The sequence below is a fragment of the Acomys minous genome (assembly GCF_964271855.1).
Source record: "Acomys minous genome assembly, chromosome: 12".
NCBI classification, from domain to species: domain Eukaryota; kingdom Metazoa; phylum Chordata; class Mammalia; order Rodentia; family Muridae; genus Acomys; species Acomys minous.
In genome coordinates this window covers 89596147-89616882 of record NC_140493.1, presented here as the reverse complement: position 1 = coordinate 89616882, position 20736 = coordinate 89596147, and the positions used below count along the sequence as shown (strand labels likewise).

Below are 20736 nucleotides of genomic sequence, written 5' to 3'. Positions count from 1 at the left end.
TTTGATTTTCACCGAGTGAATCTATATAGCCAATAAAAATTATTGCCAGCCGGGCGTGGTGGCGCACGCCTTTAATTCCAGCACTCGGGAGGCAGAGGCCAGTCTGGTCTACAAAAGTGAGTCCAGGACAGCCAAGGCTACAGAGAGAAACCCTGTCTCGAAAAACAAATAAAATAAAATAAAACATTATCAGCTGGGCATGATGTCGCACGCCTTTAATGCCAGCACTCGGGAGGCAGAGGCAGGCGGATCGCTGTGAGTTCGAGGCCAGCCTGGTCTACAAAGTGAGTCTAGGACAGCCAAGGCTACACAGAGAAACCCTGTCTCAAAAAAAAAAAAACAAAAAACAAAAAAACAAAAAAAACAAAAACAAAAAACCCCCACATTATCACTAGTTCACTCCTTAAAATAAACCAATTTTTATATTTTTAGGTTTTTTGGGTATCTATAGCTTCTACAGGAATGAGTAGAGAATGAACGCAGTAAAGAATCTAGAGAAAGGCTGGAGAGATGGCTCAGAGGTTAAGAGCACTGGCTGTTCTTCCAAAGGTCCTGGGTTCAATTCCCAGCAACAATATGGTGGCTCACAACCATTTATAACGTAATCTGGTGCCGTCTTCTGCAGGTGTACATGCAGAGCAATGTATACATATAAATAAATAAATCTAAAAAAAGACAAAAAAAAAAAAAAAGAATCTAGAGAAAAAGAAAAGAAGAAACTGAAAATGTGACCATGGCTGGGGATGTGGGGGTGCATGCCTTTAATCCCAGCAGTTGGGAAGCAGAGGCAGGTGGATCTCTATGTAGACCAGCCTGGTCTACAGAGTGAGCCCAGAACAGCCAGGGTGACAGAGAGAAACCTTGTCTCAAAAAACCAAACCAAACAAACAAACAAACAAAAAAGCGGAGCGGTGGTGGCACACACCTTTAATCCCAGAATTTGGGAGGCAGAGGCAGGTGGATAGCTGTGAGTTTGAGGCCAGCCTGGTCTACAAAGTGAGTCCAGGGCAGTCAAGGCTATACAGAGAAACCCTGTCTCGAAAAACAAAAACAAAAACCAACCAACCAAACAAACAAAAAACAAAACCCCAAACCAAACCAAACAACACCCTAAAACCTAAACAAAGCCAAACCAAAATCCCAAAAGATTAAAAACAAAGAAACTGAATTAACCATTAAGGAGGAAATATACATATTCACATACCTGATAACGCATTCATATCCAGATAATACGAAGAATAGCTATAAATCAACAACAAAGAGCTGATGCATTGAATTGCAAGACTGAGCAGACACTTGACAAAGACTTATGAATGAACAATAAGCCATGAACAGCCACTTCCAGTAATGGCTGGGATTCTCCTTTCAGAACGAAAGCCCTTGTCCTCAGCTGTTGGGAAGCCAGCCAAAAAACAGCCCTCAACTGTCAGTCCACTTTGTGATTACCTCAGCTTGTCTTAAGGTCACTCCCTTTCCTCCCGGTGGCCAGTATCCAGATACTAAAGAGCTTAGGTGTATAAAGACCCAGCCCATTGCCTGAACTTAGAAAATCTTGAAAGTTATCCAGGTTCATTGCTTCCTGGAAGGTCAGCTGAGCCCTCTGAGACAGCGATAGCTCAGTTTCTTCCCCCACTACTGACTTTTACACTTTTCCTCTCCTTTCTTTTTATTTTATTTATTTATTTATTTATTTATTTATTGTTTTTTTAAGACAGGGTTTCTCTGTGTAGCCTTGGTTGTCCTGGATTCACTTTGTAGACCAGACTGGCCTCGAACTCACAGCGATCCACCTGCCTCTGCCTCCCAAGTGCTAGGATTAAAGGCGTGCGCCACCACGCCCAGCTTTTTATTTTATTTTTATTTTTACCTCTTTTTTTTTCAAGTCATGGTTTCATTGTGTAGCCCTGCAGTCCTGGAACTCACTGTGTAGGCCAGGTTGTACTCAAACTCACAGAGATCTGCCTACCTCTGCCTCCTGAGTGCTGAGGGTAAGGGGATGCACCTCCATAACTGGCCCTTTGTTGTTGTTTATTACTTTATTTTATGTGTATGAATCTTTTGCTTGTATGCAAGTCTATGTCTTCAGAGGGCATTAGATCCCCTGGAAACTCCCCTGGGAGTACAGGCGTGTGTGTGTGTGTGTGTGTGTGTGTGTGTGTGTGTGTGTGTGTGTGTGTGTGTGTGTGACCTCCCCAACTTTTTTTGTTTGTTGTTTGTTTTTGTTTTTCAAGGAGTGTGAAGGTTGTAAGGTAATCTCAGGTGTTAGTCTGCTTTTCCTCTTATTTGTTTTGTTCTTGATTTTGTTTTTCGAGACAGGGTCTCTCTGTATAGTCTTGGCTGTCCTGGACTCGTAGACCAGGCTGGCTCTGAACTTACAGAGATCCACCTGCCTCTGCCTCTGCCTCCTGAGTGCTCGGGGATTAAAGGCGTGCGCCACCATGCCCGCCTGGTACCTTTCACCTTCTTTGAGGCAGGGTCTCTCTTTGTTGTTCCTAGCTGAGTAGACCAGATGGCCTGCCTCAAGGGTTTCTGGGTATTCTCCATCTCTCAGTAGGAGTGCTGGAATCATGGATGGGTGTATACTACTGACTGTGGCTTTTGCAACTCCAGCTCAGGTTCTTATATTTCCACAGCAAGAGGTTTGCTCACTGAACCATCTCTGCCATCCAAAATCTACATTGCAGAGATTTAACCATTGCTATACTTCAGATTTTAAACACACACACACACACACACACACACACACACACACACACACACACACGTCCTCCTCCAAGTCTCGAGAGATTCACGTAGTTATCAAAGTATCCTGTAGAGTACGTGTCCTCACAAAGCAAGGCTATGCATGCGGCATGCTCAGGCCTCCTGCATGCCACCCTTTCCCTTTCTGAGTCTCTGTGATGTTGCAACATAGCCACGGGGTTTCTCAGACAGTCTGAACAGATGGAGCTGCTTGATTTTTAAGTCACATTCTTCCCAACCGAGAGCTAAACCAACCTGTCTTCTGTACTATATAAAGTATCCATCCGCCATTATTTTGGTACAATCTCCCAATTCATCACCTTTTTCTTTCTTTTTTTTTCCCTCGAGGCAGGGCTTCTCTGTGTAACAGCCCTGGCTGTTGTGGAATGGTATATTAGACTACAAGGGCTTTTCTTTCTTTTTTTTTTCTTCTAAATTTATTTATTATGTATACAGTACATTAGATTACATTATAGATGGTTGTGAGCCACCATGTGGTTGCTGGGAATTGAATTCAGGACCTCTGGAAGAGCTGTCAGTGCTCTTAACTGCTGAGCCATCTCTCCAGCTCCACAAGGGCTTTTCTATCCCAGCTAGTTCCCAAATAATTGAGACAGAGACCTTTTGGATTTTTTTTTTAAAGGTTTATTTATTTATTATGTATACAGTGCTCTGCCTGTATGTACACTTATAGGCCAGAAAAGGGTATCAGATCACATTATAGATGGTTGTGAGCCACCATGTGGTTACTGGGAATTGAACTCAGGACCTCTGGAAAACAGCCAGTGCTCGTAACCTTGGAGCCATCTCTCCAGCCCCCAGCTCATCATCTTAATGGTAGGTGGCAGTAGGACCCTGGGAAGAAGTGAAGATCAGGTGAGATTAAGAAGGTAGGGCCGCCAGGCGTGGTAGCACACGCCTTTAATACCAGCACTAGGGAGGCAGAGGCAGGTGGATCAACGTGAGTTCGAGGCCAGCCTGGTCTACAAGGGGAGTCTACGACAGCCAAGGCTACACAGAGAAACCCTGTCTCGAAAAACCAAAACTAAACCTAAGACAGAACAAAAAAGACTCTATCTTCAGGGCTGGGTGTAGTGGCGCATGCCTTTAATCCCAGCACTCTGGAGGCAAAGGCAGGTGGATCTCTGTGAGTTGGAGGGCAGCCTGGTCTACAAAAGCCAGTCCAAGACAGCCAAGGCTACACAGAGAAACCCAGTCTCAAAACAAACAAACAAACAAACACATACTATATTCAAAAAGAAAATTATATGATAGGGGTAAGTGTGATAGCTTACTTCTATAATCCCAGTACTTGGGAGACAGAGGTAATAGAATTTCCATGAATTCAATTAGCTTTTGGTTACATAAGGAGTTTTAGGCCACTTTAGGTTACTGTGTGAGATCCTGCCTCAATATCAAACAAACAGGGCCAGAAGAGCTGGCTTAGTAATTAAAGTACCTTTTGCAAAGGACCCAGGTTCAGTTCCCAGCACTCACATCAGATTCTTAACTCTCTGTAACTCCAGTTCCGTGGGAACCAATACTCTCTGGCTTCATGAGCGCCTACATGGTACAACATAAAAATTCGCACAGGCAAGCACACATACACATAAAAAGAAGAAAAAATTAAAAGCAAACAAAAAAAATTCCATGAGCATTCTACCCTTCACATATTTTTTTTTTCCCTTCCCTATTAGAAAATTGTTTTGGGAGCCAGTGAGGTGACTCAGTGGGTAAAGGCATTTTCCACCAAACCGGAGAGCAAAAAGTGGGAAAAGACCAGAACTGATTCCTGGCCTTAGAAAGATGACTCAGCAGTTAAGATTTTTTATGAGAGAGGGGGTGAGGGGGGGGGCGGAGGGGAGGGGGAAACGAGTTAGTTTCTACTGCTTCTACAGAGGACCTATGTTTAATCCCCAGCTCTCACAGGCTGCCTCACAAGCATCCGTAACTCCAGTTCCAAGACATCCGATGCCGCTTCTGGTCCCCGAGTCACCAGGCACTCATGCTGTTTGTACAGTCCACACACGCAGGAAAACACCCATACACATAAAAATGTAAAACAAAACAAAACTGATTCTTTTTGTGAGTTGTCCTCTGACCTCCAAGTGCACTATGGCATTTATACACCCTTGCTCATGAATAAGTAAATAAACGTAATAAAACAATTTTTTGTTTTTTGTTTGTTTTTCGAGACAGGGTTTCTCTGTGTAGCCTTGGCTGTCCTGGACTAACTTTGTAGACCAGGCTGGCCTCAAACTCACATTGATCCTCCTGCCTCTGCCTCCTGAGTGCTGGCATTAAAGGCGTGCGCCACCACCACCCGCCTAAAACAATTTTAAAGCCACGTGTGCGATGCACACCTTTGATTTCAGCACCATGGAGGCAGAAGCAGTTGGGTCTCTGTGAATTCAAGGCCAGCCTTTTCTATATAGTGAGTTTCAGAAAGCCAGGGTTATATAGAGAGACTCTATCTTAAGAAACCAAGCTGGGGGGGGGGGAAGAAACCAAGCTGGGCATGGTAGCACATGCCAATTCCAGCACCCCGGAGACAGAGGCAGGTGGATCGCTGTGAGTTCGAGGCCAGCCTGGTCTACAAAGTAAGTCCAGGACAGCCAAGGCTACACAGAGAAACCCTGTGGGGCGGGGTTTAGGTGGGTGAAGAAACCAAATAAGTAAATAAAATAAGTAAATTGAAGCTTTAATTTTCCCAGGAGAGGCAGAAGCGGGTCTAGAATGTCACCCTGAATCATTGTCAGATAATGGGCATGCTCAAAGTATATTGAGACAGAACCAGTGGCAAGGGAGCAAAATAGACCCAACACTAGTTTCTCGGTGTGGGGTGCCAGCTCTTGGATGCCAGCTGCCATAACCTTGCCAAGATCGCTCTCAAAGTGACTTCTCATAAAACACAGAATGAGCGCCACCCTATTCTGAACACAAGTATCTAGTTTCAGAAATAGTATGTGAAGTATCTGAAATATGCAGACAGACAAGCTCATTTGGTTTTGGTTTTTCAAGACTGGGTTTCTCTGTGTAGCTCTGGCTGTCCTGGAACTCCCTCTGTAGACCAGGCTGCTCTACCTGCTTTTGCCTCCAAATTCTGGAATTAAAGGTATAAAAACCAGGTGTGTGGTGGCCCATTCCTTTAATCCCAGCACCCTGAGGCAGAGACAGGCGGATCTCTGTGAGTTTGAGGCCCAGCCTGGTCTACAAAGAGAGTTCTAGGACAGCCAAGGGCACCCAGAGAAACCCTGTCTCCAAAAACCCAAAACAAACAAACCAAAAAGGTGTGTATGTTAACTACCACCTGGCTGACAAGATGATTTTTCTAGAGCTGGTTGAAATTAACTGTGATGGTTTGAACCAGAGTGACCCTCATAGGCTCATATATTTGGATGCTTAGTTACCAGGGAGCAGAGCATTTTGAAAGGATTAGGAGGATGAGGAGGTGTGGCCTTGTGGGAGGAAATTGTGTCACTGGGGGTGGGTGGGATTTGAAGTTTCTTTTTTTTTTTTTTTTTTGGTTTTTCGAGACAGAGTCTCTCTGTGTTAGCCTTGGCTGTCCTGGACTCGCTGTATAGACCAGGCTGGCCTCGAACTCACAGTGATCCGCCTGCCTCTGCCTCCCGAGTGCTGGGGGATTTGAAATTTAAAAAGCCTATCCAGCCTAGTGGTTCTCTCTCCCCCTGTCTCTGAGGTATGCATCAGGAAGTAGTTCTAGATACTTGTCAGCACCATGTGTGCTGCTGCCATGCTCCATGTCATCATGATACTGCATTAAGCCTCTGAAACTGTAAGCCAGCCTGCAGTCAGATGCTTTCCTTTATGAGAGTTATCTTGGCTGGGTGTGGTGGCACACGCCTATAATCCTAGCACTTGGGAGGCAGAGGCAGGTGGATCTCTGTGAGTTCGAGGCCAGCCTGGTCTACAAAGTGAGTCCAGGATAGCCAAGGCTACACAGGAGAAACCCTGTCTCAAAAAACAAACAAAACCAAAAAAATAATAACATTAATAAATAAAGAGTTTCCTTGATCATGGTATCTGTGGTACTTTAATAGAAACAGCCCCCATAGACTCATGTTTGAATGCCTGGCACATAGGGAGTGGCACCATTAGGAGGTGTGGCCTTGTTGGAGCGGACGTGGCCTTGTTAGATGAAGCATGTCACTGTGGGGGCAGGCTTGGAGGTCTCATATGCTCCAGCTATGCACAGGATGTCACATACTGCTGCCTCTGCTTTTTTTTTTTTTCTCGAGACAGGGTCTCTCTGTGTTAGCCTTGGCCATCCCAGACTCACTTTGTAGACCAGGCTGGCCTCAAACTCACAGCGATCCGCCTGCCTCTGCCTCCCGAGTGCTGGGATTAAAGGCGTGCGCCACCACGCCCGGCTACACTGCTGCCTCTCGATGAAGGTATAGAACTCTCAGCTCCTTCTCCAGCACCACGTCTGCCTGCATGCTGCCATGCTTCTCACCATGATGATAATGGGCCAAACCTCTGAAACGGTAAAGCCAGCCCCGGTTCAATGTTTTCTTTTATAAGATCTGCACTGGTCAGGGCACCGCTAGGCGTGGTGCACCATGTCCTTAATCCCAGTACTTAGGAGGCAGAGGCAGGTGGATCGCTATGAGTTCGAGACCAGCCTGGTCTACAAAGTGAGCCCAGGACAGCCAAGGCTACACAGAGAGACCCTGTCTCGAAAAGCAAAACAACAACAAAAAACAATTGCCACGGTCATGATCAATAGAACAGTGACTAAAGCATTACTGATAGCATACAGGCAGCTGCTTCCAGGTTGCTTAGCAACCTATGACATCATTGCTTGTTGCAGCCAGGTGTGTGCTAGACTATAAAGGGACCATCCTGCCACCTTGTCTCTCTTATCTTGTCTCTTATTCTCTTTCTCCGCCTGTCTGTTTATGTCCCCCTTCCTTCTCTCCCCAAACACAAACAAAAACAAAAACAAAAACAAAAACAACAGCAAAAAAAACCCCCAAAAAAACAAAAAAACAATTCAAATTTAATTAAGTATCGTTTTTTTTTCTTCCCTGGCAAACCTCTGCCTGGCTGCTGATAGAACCTTCCGCTCCCTGGATATTCACTCTGCCCCCTTTGCAGTGTGAAAACCATGTAGATGCACTTTTAATCACTTGGTATAGTAATGGATCAACTATTACACAAAGTGGATACTTGTTTCGAGGCTCTTCAGTTAGTGTCTGTGTAAGGGCTATAAAAGCCTCAGATTAGCCACAGAAACTTACGGCTAGAAAACTCGCTTCTCTTGCTAGGTCTGCTGTTCCTACTGACAGATGAGTAAATCCCACTTTGTAAAGCCGGCTCAAGCCTCCACGGATGCTGAATGAGAATATTTTGTTCCGATGAAGTCATCCCGCCTCTTTCTCTAATGGAGTACCCTATTGTTTGGCCTTTTAGGACTTGTCAGACCTCCAAGAGAGAAGCCTGCCAAACAGAGACTGGAACATTGTTATTCCAGAAGGGGCCTGGCTGGGCTTGGTGGCACAGAAACTTGTCATGCCTGCACTCAGGAGGCAGAGATATAAGGAGCCAGCCTGGTCTATGAAATCAGTTCTGGGTCAGCCAGGGCTATGTAGCAAGAAAGAAAGAGAGAAAGAAAGAAAGAAAGAAAGAAGGGAAAAAGGAAAGAGCCCTGCTGCGCTCAGCTGGAGCACCCCCCTCAGCATCAGCTGGCACTCTGCAGGAGGATTCTGTTACCCTCATTTGAGCAGCCTGGTTATTTGTGCAATCAGATCTTTCTGTCTCCTTCCTGTTACCTGACCTTGACACTACCTATTCATGTGCCCTCTTTGCCTTGACTCCAGGCGTTCAAGCCTTTCATTTTTAAACTCAAATGCCAGAGTATTGGAATTTCCCAGACCTTGGCCCGCCTTCTGACAACAGTGGAAGAGAGCATGTGTGTGCACTCGTGCGCGTGGCTGCAGTCAGGAGTGTCCTATGTGGCTTCTCTAATATTTGGAGACTTGTTCTCTGTCAGCTACAGAGGACGGCAGGGATCTTGGGACAACAGATAGCGCTGGGCAGTGGGGGTGGGGTGGGGTGGGGGTCCGAACCCCTTCTCTTTATGCTTTAAGTCTTCGCTTGTGGTCAACCTTGGCAGATCACTGAATCTTTGTCCTGGGCCGGTTTTCTCTCCCTTCTGTTTGAAGAACCAGTGACAATGCTGAAAAGAAAAATGACCTAGTTTGCAACTTAGTTTGGCTAGTCTTGAAATGCACGCAAAGAACCTTAAGGCTCTGACACAGCAGGCTGTGTTTCTACGGCCCTTTACGGCAAAGTGGGAGAACAGTTATGAACAAGAGAGACTTGAGGAATCTTCCCATCCGGATCTGAATTCCTTGGTTTTCACCTCTGCGTTGTTTTGCTGTAGTGGGGGGTCTTGTTTCATTTTGGCAATGTGGCGATGAAAGCCGGGGCCTCACACAGGCTAGGAAAATAAGCTTTATTCCCCGCTGAATTCCTCCTGTTTGTGTATCTGTATGTGTGTGTGTGTGTGTGTGTGTGTGTGTGTGTGTGTGTGTATGTGTGTGTGTGTGTGCGTGCATGTCCTAGGGCGCATTCGTGGGTACACGCACGAGAACACATGCCACCCTTGACTGTGAAGATTGTAAGATCACCTCAGGTGTCAGTTTGCCTTTCACCTTCTTTGAGGCAGGGTCGCTCTTGTTGTTCCTGGCCGCACAGACCAGACTCTCAGCCTCAAGGGTACACATGAATGTACCGCCTAGGCAGGCCATAAGAGAGAGTAGTGGACTCGTCACAGGTGGTTGTGAGCGGCCCGGTGGGCGTGTTAGGTCCTTGGCAAGAGCATCGAGCTATTTCTCCAATGTGCTCCTCTCCTCATTCCAACTCCGTTTTTAGGAAAAGGATGAAATAATGCCTGTGTTTTAGAATCACAACTTGCAAAATTCATGTGCGGGGAACCCAACCTGAATAGAGCTCCAGTATTCTAATTCCTTGAGAAGGTGGAAGGGGACAGGGCCAATCAATGCTTTCCGCTGGCCAACATTTGCACTAGCATCTTCTGTCTCCTTCCTCGCATCTACTGAGCTCTTCTTGCTTTATCATAAGAAAACAATGGAGCCAGGCGTGGTGGCGCATGCCTTTAATCCCAGCACTCGGGAGGCAGAGGCAGGCGGATCGCTGTGAGTTCGAGGCCAGCCTGGACTACAAAGCGAGTCTAGGACAGCCAAGGCTACACAGAGAAACCCTGTCTTAAAAAAAAAAAAAAAAAGAAAGAAAACAATGACCACTTAGCGGAAGTACACAGCATTAAAGACAGGTGACACATTTTGGCATCTCTTGGCACAGATACACACTAGGGCAGGACACCTCAGCGTTCACTCAAGTGTTTGCTTATGCAGACTGGATAATGCTGTGGTTTGCAGTATGGGGTAATAAGAATATAAATCTTGGGTTGGAGAGATGGCTCAGCAGTTAAGGGCACTGGCTGCTCTTCCAGAGGTCCTGAGTTCAATTCCCAGCAACCACATGGTAGCCCACAACCATCTATAATGAGATCTGGTGCCCTCTTCTGACTTGCAGGCATACATGCAGATAGAGCACTGTTTACATAATAAATAAACTTTTTGTTTTTTGGCTTTTCGAAACAGGGTTTCTCTGTGTAACAGCTCTGCTTGTCCATCCTGGAACTCACTCTGTTGACCAGACTGGCCTCGAACTCACGGAGATGCGCCTGCCACTGCCTTCCAAGTGCTGGGATTAAAGGCATGCACCACCACCACCGCCCGGCCATAATAAATAAATCTTTAAAATACACACACACACACACACACACACACACACACACACACACACACACACACACACACACAAATCTCAGGCTGGGCCTGGTGGCACAGGCCTGTAATCCCATCACTCAGGGGGCAGAGGCAGGCGTACTTCTGTGAGTTTGAGGTCAGCACGGTCTACGAAGAGTCCAGGACAGCCAGGGCTACACAGAGAACCTCCCCCCACCCTTGGAAAAATAAAAATAAAAACTCTCTCCAATGGTTTAAATTGTGTCTTGTCTCTTGACTAAGGAATTTTTCTTTTTTTGACCTGCCCCAATTTCAGATGTCAGGTCCCTACATTATTCTTGCTATGTCTCAGTTCTCAGTGCATGTGTATTTTATACAGTGTGATCACACTTTGAACTAAAATAGACCATATCCAGAAACCTGCCTGTGCAGGTTCCTCAGGGCTAATGAGCAGGTTCAATCACTTTTCCCCACTTTGAGTTGGCTCAGAATACAGAGATGCTGCATTTATAATTAAAAAAAAAAGAGAGAGAGAGAGAGAGAGAGATTCTTAAGAGCAGGGCTCCGGCCGGGCGTGGTGGCGCACACCTTTAATCCCAGCACTCGGGAGGCAGAGGCAGGTGGATCGTTGTGAGTTCGAGGCCAGCCTGGTCTACAAATTGAGTCCAAGGCTACACAGAGAGACCATGTCTCAAAAAAAAAAAAAAAAAAAAAAGAGCAGGGCTCATGCCAAGACTCTCCCTGAAAAATTCATATCTGAAAATGAGAGCGCTCCAGATGCTGGCCTTACAACCTCTCTTTATTTACCTCTGCTGTTGTTTGTTTCTTAGGGACATGACAACTTTCAGTTGAGTCCCAGAGCCGAGTCCCAGCTCTCTCTCCACTTTTTGTTTTGAGGTGGGGCCTCATGTAACCTAGGAAGTGGCCAATTCACTGTGTAGCTGACGATGCTCTTGAACTCTGATTCTACGTGGCCGCCTCTCCGGTGCTGGGACTACAGGCGTTAACTGCTGTGCCCCGCTCTCTGGTGCTTTTTAAGGGTCTTGTCTCTCATATCGACCCTAGAGAGGTTGGCAGGAGAGGACTGTCCTCCTCAGGTATTTATGTGGCTAAGACTCCAAGGCAAATTGCTGCTATAAAGTCGCACCCCGTGAGATTCGATTCTAAGGGTGGTGGCAGACCTTTGTGTCTTGGCTCTTCTCCCCCACCACACCCTTAACCTGGGGTTTGACAAGAGCTGGTCTCTCTGCTGGGTTTGGCATCAGATACTGGGGGAGGCCTAATTCTGATGTCAACTCTTCTTGACAAGGATTTAAGAAACAAACAGAAGAAGAGCTGAGGGTGGATACATTGAGGCCCTGTGACGACTGTCATACTGTTGAAGCTTCTAATCCTCTTGGTCACACCAGGGCCCTGGTTTTAAAGAAGTTATCTTTATTTTGTGTGTGTGGTTTGGGATTTTGTTTGATTGGTGTTTTTTTTTTGTTGTTTGTTTGTTTGTTTGTTTTTTGCCTGCATGCATGTCTGTGTACCACATGAATAGTTCCCAAGGAAGCAACAAAAAGAATTCGATTCTCTAGTAGCTACAGATGGTTGTTAGCTACCATGAGTGTTCTGGGAACCGAATCTGCGTCCTCTGAAAGATCAATAACTCCTCTTAACCTCTCAGCCATTTCTCCAGCCCCTATTCTTTTTTTTTTTTTTTTCCTTGAGCCTGGCTGTCCTGGACTCTCTTTGTAGACCAGGCTATCCTGGATTCGCTTTGTAGACCAAGCTGTCCTTGAACTCAGCTCACAGAGATCCATCTGCCTCTGCTTCCCGAGTGCCGGGATTACAGGCGTGCACCGCCATGGCCTGTCGGTTCCTTTCTCGGAGAGGCTGGGCAGAGAATCTGGTCACAGAGTTTTCTTCAGCCTTTTGGAGGCTAGCTGAAGAAGGCTCTGTCCTGAGACTGGTCACAAAGAAGGCCTTCTGGGCTGGGAGGGAGCGCAGGCTCAGCCAGGGTTGAGACAATAGAAATCTGCGTCCCTTCCAGAGGGGGAAGGGAGCCTCTGGCTTGTGAAGGGCCAGACAGCACTTGATTAAAATGAAAACAGTCAAGAGTCAAAGGACTAGATTTTAATTCACTGAGCTTAATGATAAAAGAAAGACAAGGGGTGAGAGCTACGGGGAGAAGTGGGGTGTGTGCTCCCTAAACCTTCCAACTTCTGGGTTTTTAAACTAAGTGTACTTGAATAGCAGGAGACAATCCCAGGACACTTGTTGAGGGGGCTTGTCTCCAGGGCACCGTTGATATGTTTTTCTTCAAAGAGCCAGCTTTTGACACCTTTTGTGTGGGTTAGGGTGTGCAAGAAACTATCTTTTTTTTTTTTTTTTTTTAACACATTTGGGTCTGGTGGGTTGTTATCAGCAGGTGGGTCTGCTCACCTAAGTCCAAGCAGGAAGCAGACAGTGCCCACAATGGCTGGCTTATTAATTAATTAATTTTTTGGGTTTTTCGAGACAGGGTTTCTCTGTGTAGTCTTGGCTGTCCTGGACTCGCTTTGTAGACCAGGCTGGCCTCGAACTCACAGAGATCCGCCTGCCTCTGCCTCCCGAGTGCTGGGATTAAGGGCATGCGCCACCACTGCCTGGCTTATTAATTTATTTTAATTAATTAATTTTATACCCTGACTGCAGTTTCCCCTCCCTCCTCTTCCCCTAGTCCTTCCCACCTCCCCCCCCCATTTATTTATTATTTGCTCATGTGTGAGTCTGTGCATGAGTGATTCATGTGTGTGGGTGTAGGTGCCAAGTCCTATGCATATGGTCAGAGGACACCATGTGGAGTTTGCTCTCTCCTCCTACTTTTTACATAGATTCTAAGGCTGTGGAACTCAAGCTGCCAGGCCTGAGTGACAAGGGTCACTGAGCCTATTCCTGGATAGATTTTTTTTTTTAAAGTCAATGCAAATGTGGTTGAAATCCAATGCCAGCTTGCCAGCCAGCACCAGAACACTTGTAACCTTTAAAGACTTGGGATTCCAGGAGCAGCCGCGGCTTCGCAGCAGCATTCCAGAAACCCACGCGGGCAGACACAGATATCTGCACTCTCGCCTGCAGCTGTTGGCTTCGCTCCCTAGCACACACACTCTGCAAAGCCCTGGTGCCTCACCTTTCCCAAGAGAACGGAGGTGAACAGGCCCAACCCGATCGAGCTGAAGATCACCAGTGAGAGGGCTGGGCCTGTCACGTTGTTGCCAGTCATTCAGGGGGATAAATGAGCTGGAAGCAATGATAATGACATCGGCCCAGAAGTGCCCGAGGTGGGGCGGGGGTGGGTGGGGGCAGGGCTCAAAAGGAAACAAGGCAGGTGGAAATGTATGACTCTTTCAATTTCCTGATGGAAAGATACCAGGAGAAACAGAAATCTTCTGGATGACATGGGACCAATCTTTGGCCTCAATTAGATCTAGAGTAGCATTGCCAGTTCTCAAATAAATAAATCTGGGCTGCGGTGTAGCTCAGAGGTAGAAAAGAACACTCTCCTACCGTGAACAGGTCGCTCTGTTAAAACAGGTCGCTCTGTTAGACTCTTCAGCACCACAGAACAAAAGGAAAAACAAAACCCTGAAAATCAACCCCTACCAGCAAGTGGTCGTGGCACACATCTTTTGTCTTTGTTTTTTTTTTTTTTTTTTTTTGTTTTTGTTTTTTTTTAGAGTTAGGGTTTCTCTATGTAGCCTTGGCTGTCCTGGACTCACTTTGTAGACCAGGCTGGCCTCGAACTCACGGTGATCCACCTGCCTCTGCCTCCCAAGTGCTAGGATTAATATGTATGCCATCAAGCCAGGCATGGTGGTGCATTCCTTTAATCCCAGCACTTGGGAGGTAGAGGGGGAGGCAGGTGGAGCTCTGTGAATTGGAGGCCAGCCTGGTCTACAAAGTGAGTCCAGGACAGCCAAGGCTACAGAGAGAAACCATGTCTTGGGAAAAACTGTGCCTGTGCGTCAAACTCAAAAAGATCAGCTGCCCTCTGCCTCCTGAGTGCTGGGGTTTAAGGCATGCACCAACACATACCCTGAGAGTATACTGTGTTTCTGTCTTTTTCTGTTTTCTGGTTTTGTTTTTTTCCAAGACAGGGTTTCTCTGTGTAGCCTTGGCTGTCCTGGACTTACTTTGTAGACCAGGCTGGCCTTGAACTTACAGAGATCCACCTGTCTCTGCCTCCCTCCTGGCCTTGCTAAACTGTTGTTGTTGTTTTTTTTTTCCTTTTCTTTTCTTTTTTTCCCCCCTAAGACAGGGTTTCTTGAGTAACAGCCCTGGTTGTCCTGGACTCACTTTGTAGACCAGGCTGGCCTCGAATTCAGAGATCTGCCTGCCTCTGCTTCCTGGCTGCTAAACTGTTTAATTCATATTGAATTAACCTACTTCCCTTCCCTGAAGAACACAGGAGAGCAGCATCGTTTATTTACATTTCTAAGTGTCATTACAACAGCCATTTTAACTGTCAGAAGAGTCGAGAAGGCTGGTGTTGGTTCTCATGGGTTGTCTCCAAATCTCCCCAGCCCTGGCTTTTGGAACTCCTTCATCATATCCCACAGGTAAGAGTCCTGTCAGGAGAAGTGGAGCTATAATTTCCACCCTTGAAAGTGACGCTGAGGCCATAATTTCCAAGTCAGGAGCAGCGATGTTTTGTTTTGATCTAACATGGTGGCTTCTGCTATGTTCTCCCACATTCCTTACGGCTCTTCTTTCCATGCTTCAGAGCAGGGGCTCTCTCCGCTGGAGATTTTGGCTCCCTCCTCTAGCTCCTTTGTACTGTCTTTGCTTGGAATCATCTCTTTCAGAGATCTACATTTCCTTTATGTATCTACATGCTAGCCCTTTACCCACTCATAGTACAAAAATGCTGAGACTTCTTCATAGGAAACTTCAAGCCACAACTGAAGCACATATGTCATTTTTGGATGGTGAATCCAAGGCAGGAAAGGTACATGACTTGTTCTTGGACAGAGATGACACTGAAATTATCTCCTTCTGTCCTCAGAGTCTTGAGCTCTGGGCAAACAAGCACTATACCAGTGAGCTATATCCCTAGCCTATTTTAAATGTTCTTCTTTTTTGTTTTTTTTTTTGAGACACGGTTTCTCTGTGTAGCCCTGGCTGTTCTGGACTCATTTTGTAGACCAGGCTGGTGTGAACTTCCAAAGACCCAGCTGCGTCTGCCTTCTGAGCTAGGATTAAAGGTATAAGACACTATACCAATCTCTTTCTTTCTTTTCTTTTCTTTTCTTTTCTTTTTTTTTTTTTTTTTAGGCAGGCTTTCACATAGCCTAGGCTGGTCTCAAAGTCTTTCTGCAGGGTAGGATGACCCTGTTCACTTCTGTTTTTTTTTTTTTTGTTTTGTTTTTTTGTTTTTTTGAGACAGGGTTTCTCTGTGTAGCCTTGGCTGTCCTGGACTCCCTTTGTAGACCAGGCTGGCCTCGAACTCAGGTCGATCCACCTGCCTCTGCCTCCCGAGTGCTGGGATTAAAGGAGTGCGCCACCACGCCCAGCCCTGTTCACTTCTGAAGCTAGTGTTTCCACTTCCCAAGTGCTGGGATTACAGTTGCACCAGCACACCTGGCCAGTGCAGGCAACAGGCTAGGGTTTTTGTTTTGGCAATCCTCCTGTCCCAGCTCTCTTAAGTAGTTGAACTACAGATATAAGCCACTACTCTTAGCCCTAGCTTTTAATGTTACATTTTTCTTTCTCATACACCCCACCCTGTAGGTCCTCGTGGTGAGTGTGTGTGTTTGTGTGTGTGTGTGTGTGTGTGCGATCCGCCTGCCTCTGCCTCCGGAGTGCTGGGAGCAAAGGCATGCGCCACCACCTGGTCCTCTTTAACTTTTTAATTGAAGCTTTTGGACTAGAAGAGGATTTTGTTTGTTTGTTTTGTAATTATTTATTGATTGATTATTTACACAGTGCTCTGCCTGCATGTACAACTGCATGCCAGAAGAGGGCATTAGGTCACATTATAGATGGTTGTGAGCCACCATGTGGTTGCTGGGAATTGAACTCAAGACCTCTGGAAGAGCAGTCAGTGCCCTTAACCTCTGAGCCATCTCTCCAGCCTGGTTTGTTTGTTTTTAATTTTCACATTTTCAAGGGCTTGGTAGACAGATACCTAGAACCTGGTGAGAGTAAGGCATTGCCTTTCTACTCCATCAGAAGTACCGGAGAGACTTTCCAAGTGCCCCTGGCGTTCTCCGTTTCAGCTGCTTTAGAGAAGCCTCAGTGAAGTACATGTTAGCGGGTATCTAGTCCCAGGCAGGAAATGGCTTGATAATCTGAAACCTCCTGAGTTATGGGGTCAGGGATGGGGCTGAATTCGGTTATTTGCTCTCTTCTCAGCAAGTTCAAAGTCATCACTGATTGAAGTTGATTTTTTGGGTGTGTGTATGTGCTATGAATTGAACCCAGGCCTTTTTTTGTTTTGTTTTGTTTTGTTTTTTGAAACAGGGTTTCTCTGTGTAACAACAACTCTGGCTGTCTTGGAACTCTGTAGACCAGGCTGGTGAACCCAGGCCTTTTTAAGCACATGACAGGCAAAACACTCCACCACTAAGCCTACACCCCAGCCAATTTGCATTTTCATTTCTAATCCTGTGATTTAATAAATATAATCTTAGCTTCACAATTGCTCTGTGGGGCACAGATCTGGTGCAGGAAAGATTGTATAAGATCTTCTCTCTTGTGGTTAGTTGGCTTAATAACAACTGAGGTGTACTTTGTTCGGGGCCTAGAGCTGAAAGCAATAAAACTGCCAGAGTGAGCTCCTGAAGAAGTAAGTGAGGCCAAGAGAAAATGAACAGAGCTAGGTGTGGTGGCTCAAGCCTCTAGTCCCAGCCCCCAGGAGGCTGAGACAGGAGGATGACTGTGTATTTAAGGCCGCTGGGGTTTCAGTAGGAGACCCTGTCTCAAAAAAAAGAGAAACCACATGGCGTGGCATGGTGGTTCATGCCTTTAACGCTAGCACTTGGAAAACAGACCTTTGAGAGTTAGGAGCCAGGCTGTTTACACAGCTAATTCCATGCTAGCCATAAATATTCAGTTGCAAAATGTAAGAACAAGTCCAAATTAATCAGCCAAGTGAGTACCGGAGCTAATGGGAAAGGGCTAGGAGCTGGGTGGGGTCACGGAGTGAGGCCTCTTCCTGGCAAGGTGAGGAAGGGAGGGGCCCGGGTTTGGAAAAAAAAAAAAAAGGATGAGGAAGCCATTAGGGCACTAACTCCTGAGCACTGGCGGAAAGCCAGGAGCGAGCTGCAAGGGCTAGACCGTGAATAGGTTAGACTGGAGAGTTTATGTTATTAAAGGGTAAGGAAAAGACAAGCCTGAGAAAACAGCTCATGATCAGCCTTAGATGGTTATAAATCTAGTTTGCTTTGACACAAGGAAGGCTTTCACAATGAAAATATTTTGAGAGCTGGGCGTGGTGGCGCACACCTTTAATCCCAGCATTCGGGAGGCAGAGGCAGGAGGATCTCTGTAAATTGGAGACCAGCCTGGTCTACAAAGTGAGCGCAGGACAGCCAAGGCTACACAGAGAGACCCTGTTTCTTTTTGAGGAGGAGCTGATATACAATTGGCTTAGAATAAAACAAAGTGGCAGAGTTATGAAAAAGGAGGGTGTTGTAAAGTTCTCAAAGAGAAAAAAGAAACAATGGGGTGCAACTTCAGCTCAGCCAATTATTAGCTTAGCTGTATACGGTCTTGGGCAAGTCATGAAACTTCTATACATTTGCCTTTGCATATATAAAACAGGATGATGTCCACCTCACAGAGCTTCTGAGAAATTAAATGAATGTCCAAAAACTGTTCAACAAGGGGATAGGGAGATGGCTCAGTGGTTAAGTGCGCCGCCTGCTCTTCCAGAGGTCCTGAGTTCAATTCCCAGCAACCACATGTTGGCTTACAACCATCTATAATGTGATCTGATGGCTTCTTCTGTAGATAAAGCACTCATATGCAATAAATAAAATAAATAAATCTTAGCTGGGCATGGTGGCAGATTCGTTTAATCCCAGCAAATGGGAGCTAGAGGCTGAAGGATTGCTGTGAATTTGAGGCCAGCCTGGTCTACAAACTGAGTCTAGGACAGGTAAGGCTACACAGAGAAACCCTGTCTTGAAAAACCAAAAAAAAAACAAACAACAAAAAACAAAAAACAAAACCAAAAAAACCCCAAAAACCAAAAAAACAAAAACTAACTTAAAAAGGCCCATCTTTTTTTTTCTTTTTTCTTTTGAGACAGGGTTCCTTTGTGTAGCCTTGGCTGTCCTGGACTCACTTTGTAGACCAGGCTGGCCTCGAACTCACAGATATCAGCCTGTCTCTGCCTCCCTAAGTGTTGGGATCTAAGGCATGCACCATCACACCAGGCTAAAGGCCCATCTTCTTAAGGATTGCATATTTCTAATCCTCCTTTTAAAAAAGCATGTAGGATTTAGACAAAAACCGGTTGAGTATATAAAACTGTGATGCCCAATACAATAGCTATTAGCCATGTGTACTAAGCACTTGAAATGGGTCTAGTCAGAATTGAGGTGGGCTGTAAATATACAACACACAATGAGTCAGTCTATTCAATATCTAATTAACACTTTTTAATATTTATTTATTGTATATGAGTGCTTTATCTGCAGAAGAGGGCATCTGATCACATTATAGATGGTTTTGAGCCACCATGTGGTTGCTGGGAGTTGAACTCAGGACCTCTGGAAGAGCAGCCAGTGCTCTTAAGCACTGAGCCATCTCCCTAGCCCCTAATTAACACTTTCTTTTTTTAGCCAGGGTTCTTCTGTGTAGCCCTAGCTGTCCCAGAATTCACTCTGTAGATCAGGCTGGCCTCGAACTCAAGAGATCCCCCTTCTGCCTTCCCGGTGCTGGGATTAAAGACCTCTACCACCACTGCCAGGCCTCTCGTGAATGATTTTACAATTCATTATACGTCCATATTCTGGATAAATTGGGTTAAATGAGATGAGATGCATTAATTTCTCTTGTTTTAATTCTATTTAGTGGTTCATGGTCTAATATCTATGGGACAGTGCTTGTCTGGTATAACATTCTCCACTGAGTTTTGGGAATTAAGTTTTGCCTCTAACTTTGAGGTTTCTATAAAGAAATATGCTTTTAGGACTAAGTATTTTTCTCCTGATTTAAACATAAGTCTAACTTAGAGAGATAACGATAGTGGAGAAAGCCATAGTAGTTGGGCGCTTTCCTGAAAGTTACAATGGTAAAGGAGTCTTCACACACACACAAAAGTAGAAACAAAAACAAGAAGTTTGGGGTGTGGCTCAGCGGCAAAGCGCTTGCCTACCTTGTGTGGAAGCTATGAGCTCAACGGCCAGCACCACAGGAAGAGAAAAATCTGGAAACAGATATGATTATTTTTATTTATTTTTTGGATTTCCGAGACAGGGTTTCTCTGTGTTATCTAGGCTATCCTGGACTCGCTTTATAGGCCAGGCTGGCCTCGAACTCCCAGAGATCCACTTGCCTCTGTTTCCCAAGTGCTGGGATTAAGGGCGTGACGCCCGGCTCTATTATCTATGTTTTTAAAATCAAAATCTTACTCTGTGCCCATATTATCCTGGAGCTCACGGTGGAGACCAGGCTGGCCAGTGGTGATCCTCCTGTCTCAGCCTCCGTGCCCAGCTCTGAAGCGTCGTGTTTTTAACATTAAACCATGGGATCCAGTCTTTCTAATTTTTGACGTCACCCTCCCAGAGGTCCAGATTTCACTGGTTGGAGGGACCTGGATAAACTAAAGGTTTTCTGGTAAAACTGTTCTCAGATCATCCCTTCAACTAGCTATTTAACAGAAAGGAGCCTCGGGTCGGGATTACACCGCTGAGGAAGAACGGCTATTTCCACACCCCGGATGCACTGACCGCTGCGTAGGCTTCCACTTCCCTCAGCACCTCAGGCGCTCCTGCTGTGGCTCCTCCGGGCCACAGGCCGAGCGCCGCCGCCGACAGGTGCAGCGCGTAGAGCCGCCCTGCGCCTTCCCGTCCGCCGGCCGCGCCCTCGGCGCCCCGCCCCGCCCCCGGCGCGCGCACCCAGCGGGGGCGCGCTCGCCCCGCGGGGCCGCGCACGCAGCTGCCGCCGCCGCCGCCGCCGCCGCCTCCCTCCCTGCCCTCCTCCCCTGCCCTCCCCTCCGCCC

The 20736-nt window shown here is 46.3% G+C and overlaps 1 long non-coding RNA gene across 1 annotated transcript; it reads right to left on the bottom strand.

Moving 5' to 3' along the window:
• Positions 1 to 1918: 1918 nt before the first annotated feature.
• Positions 1919 to 20592, bottom strand: LOC311578708. Its single transcript, XR_014772938.1, has 3 exons — positions 20465 to 20592; positions 19891 to 19941; positions 1919 to 3597 (listed from the first exon to the last, which is right to left on the bottom strand). It is a non-coding gene; the product is annotated as an uncharacterized lncRNA (long non-coding RNA).
• Positions 20593 to 20736: the final 144 nt, after the last annotated feature.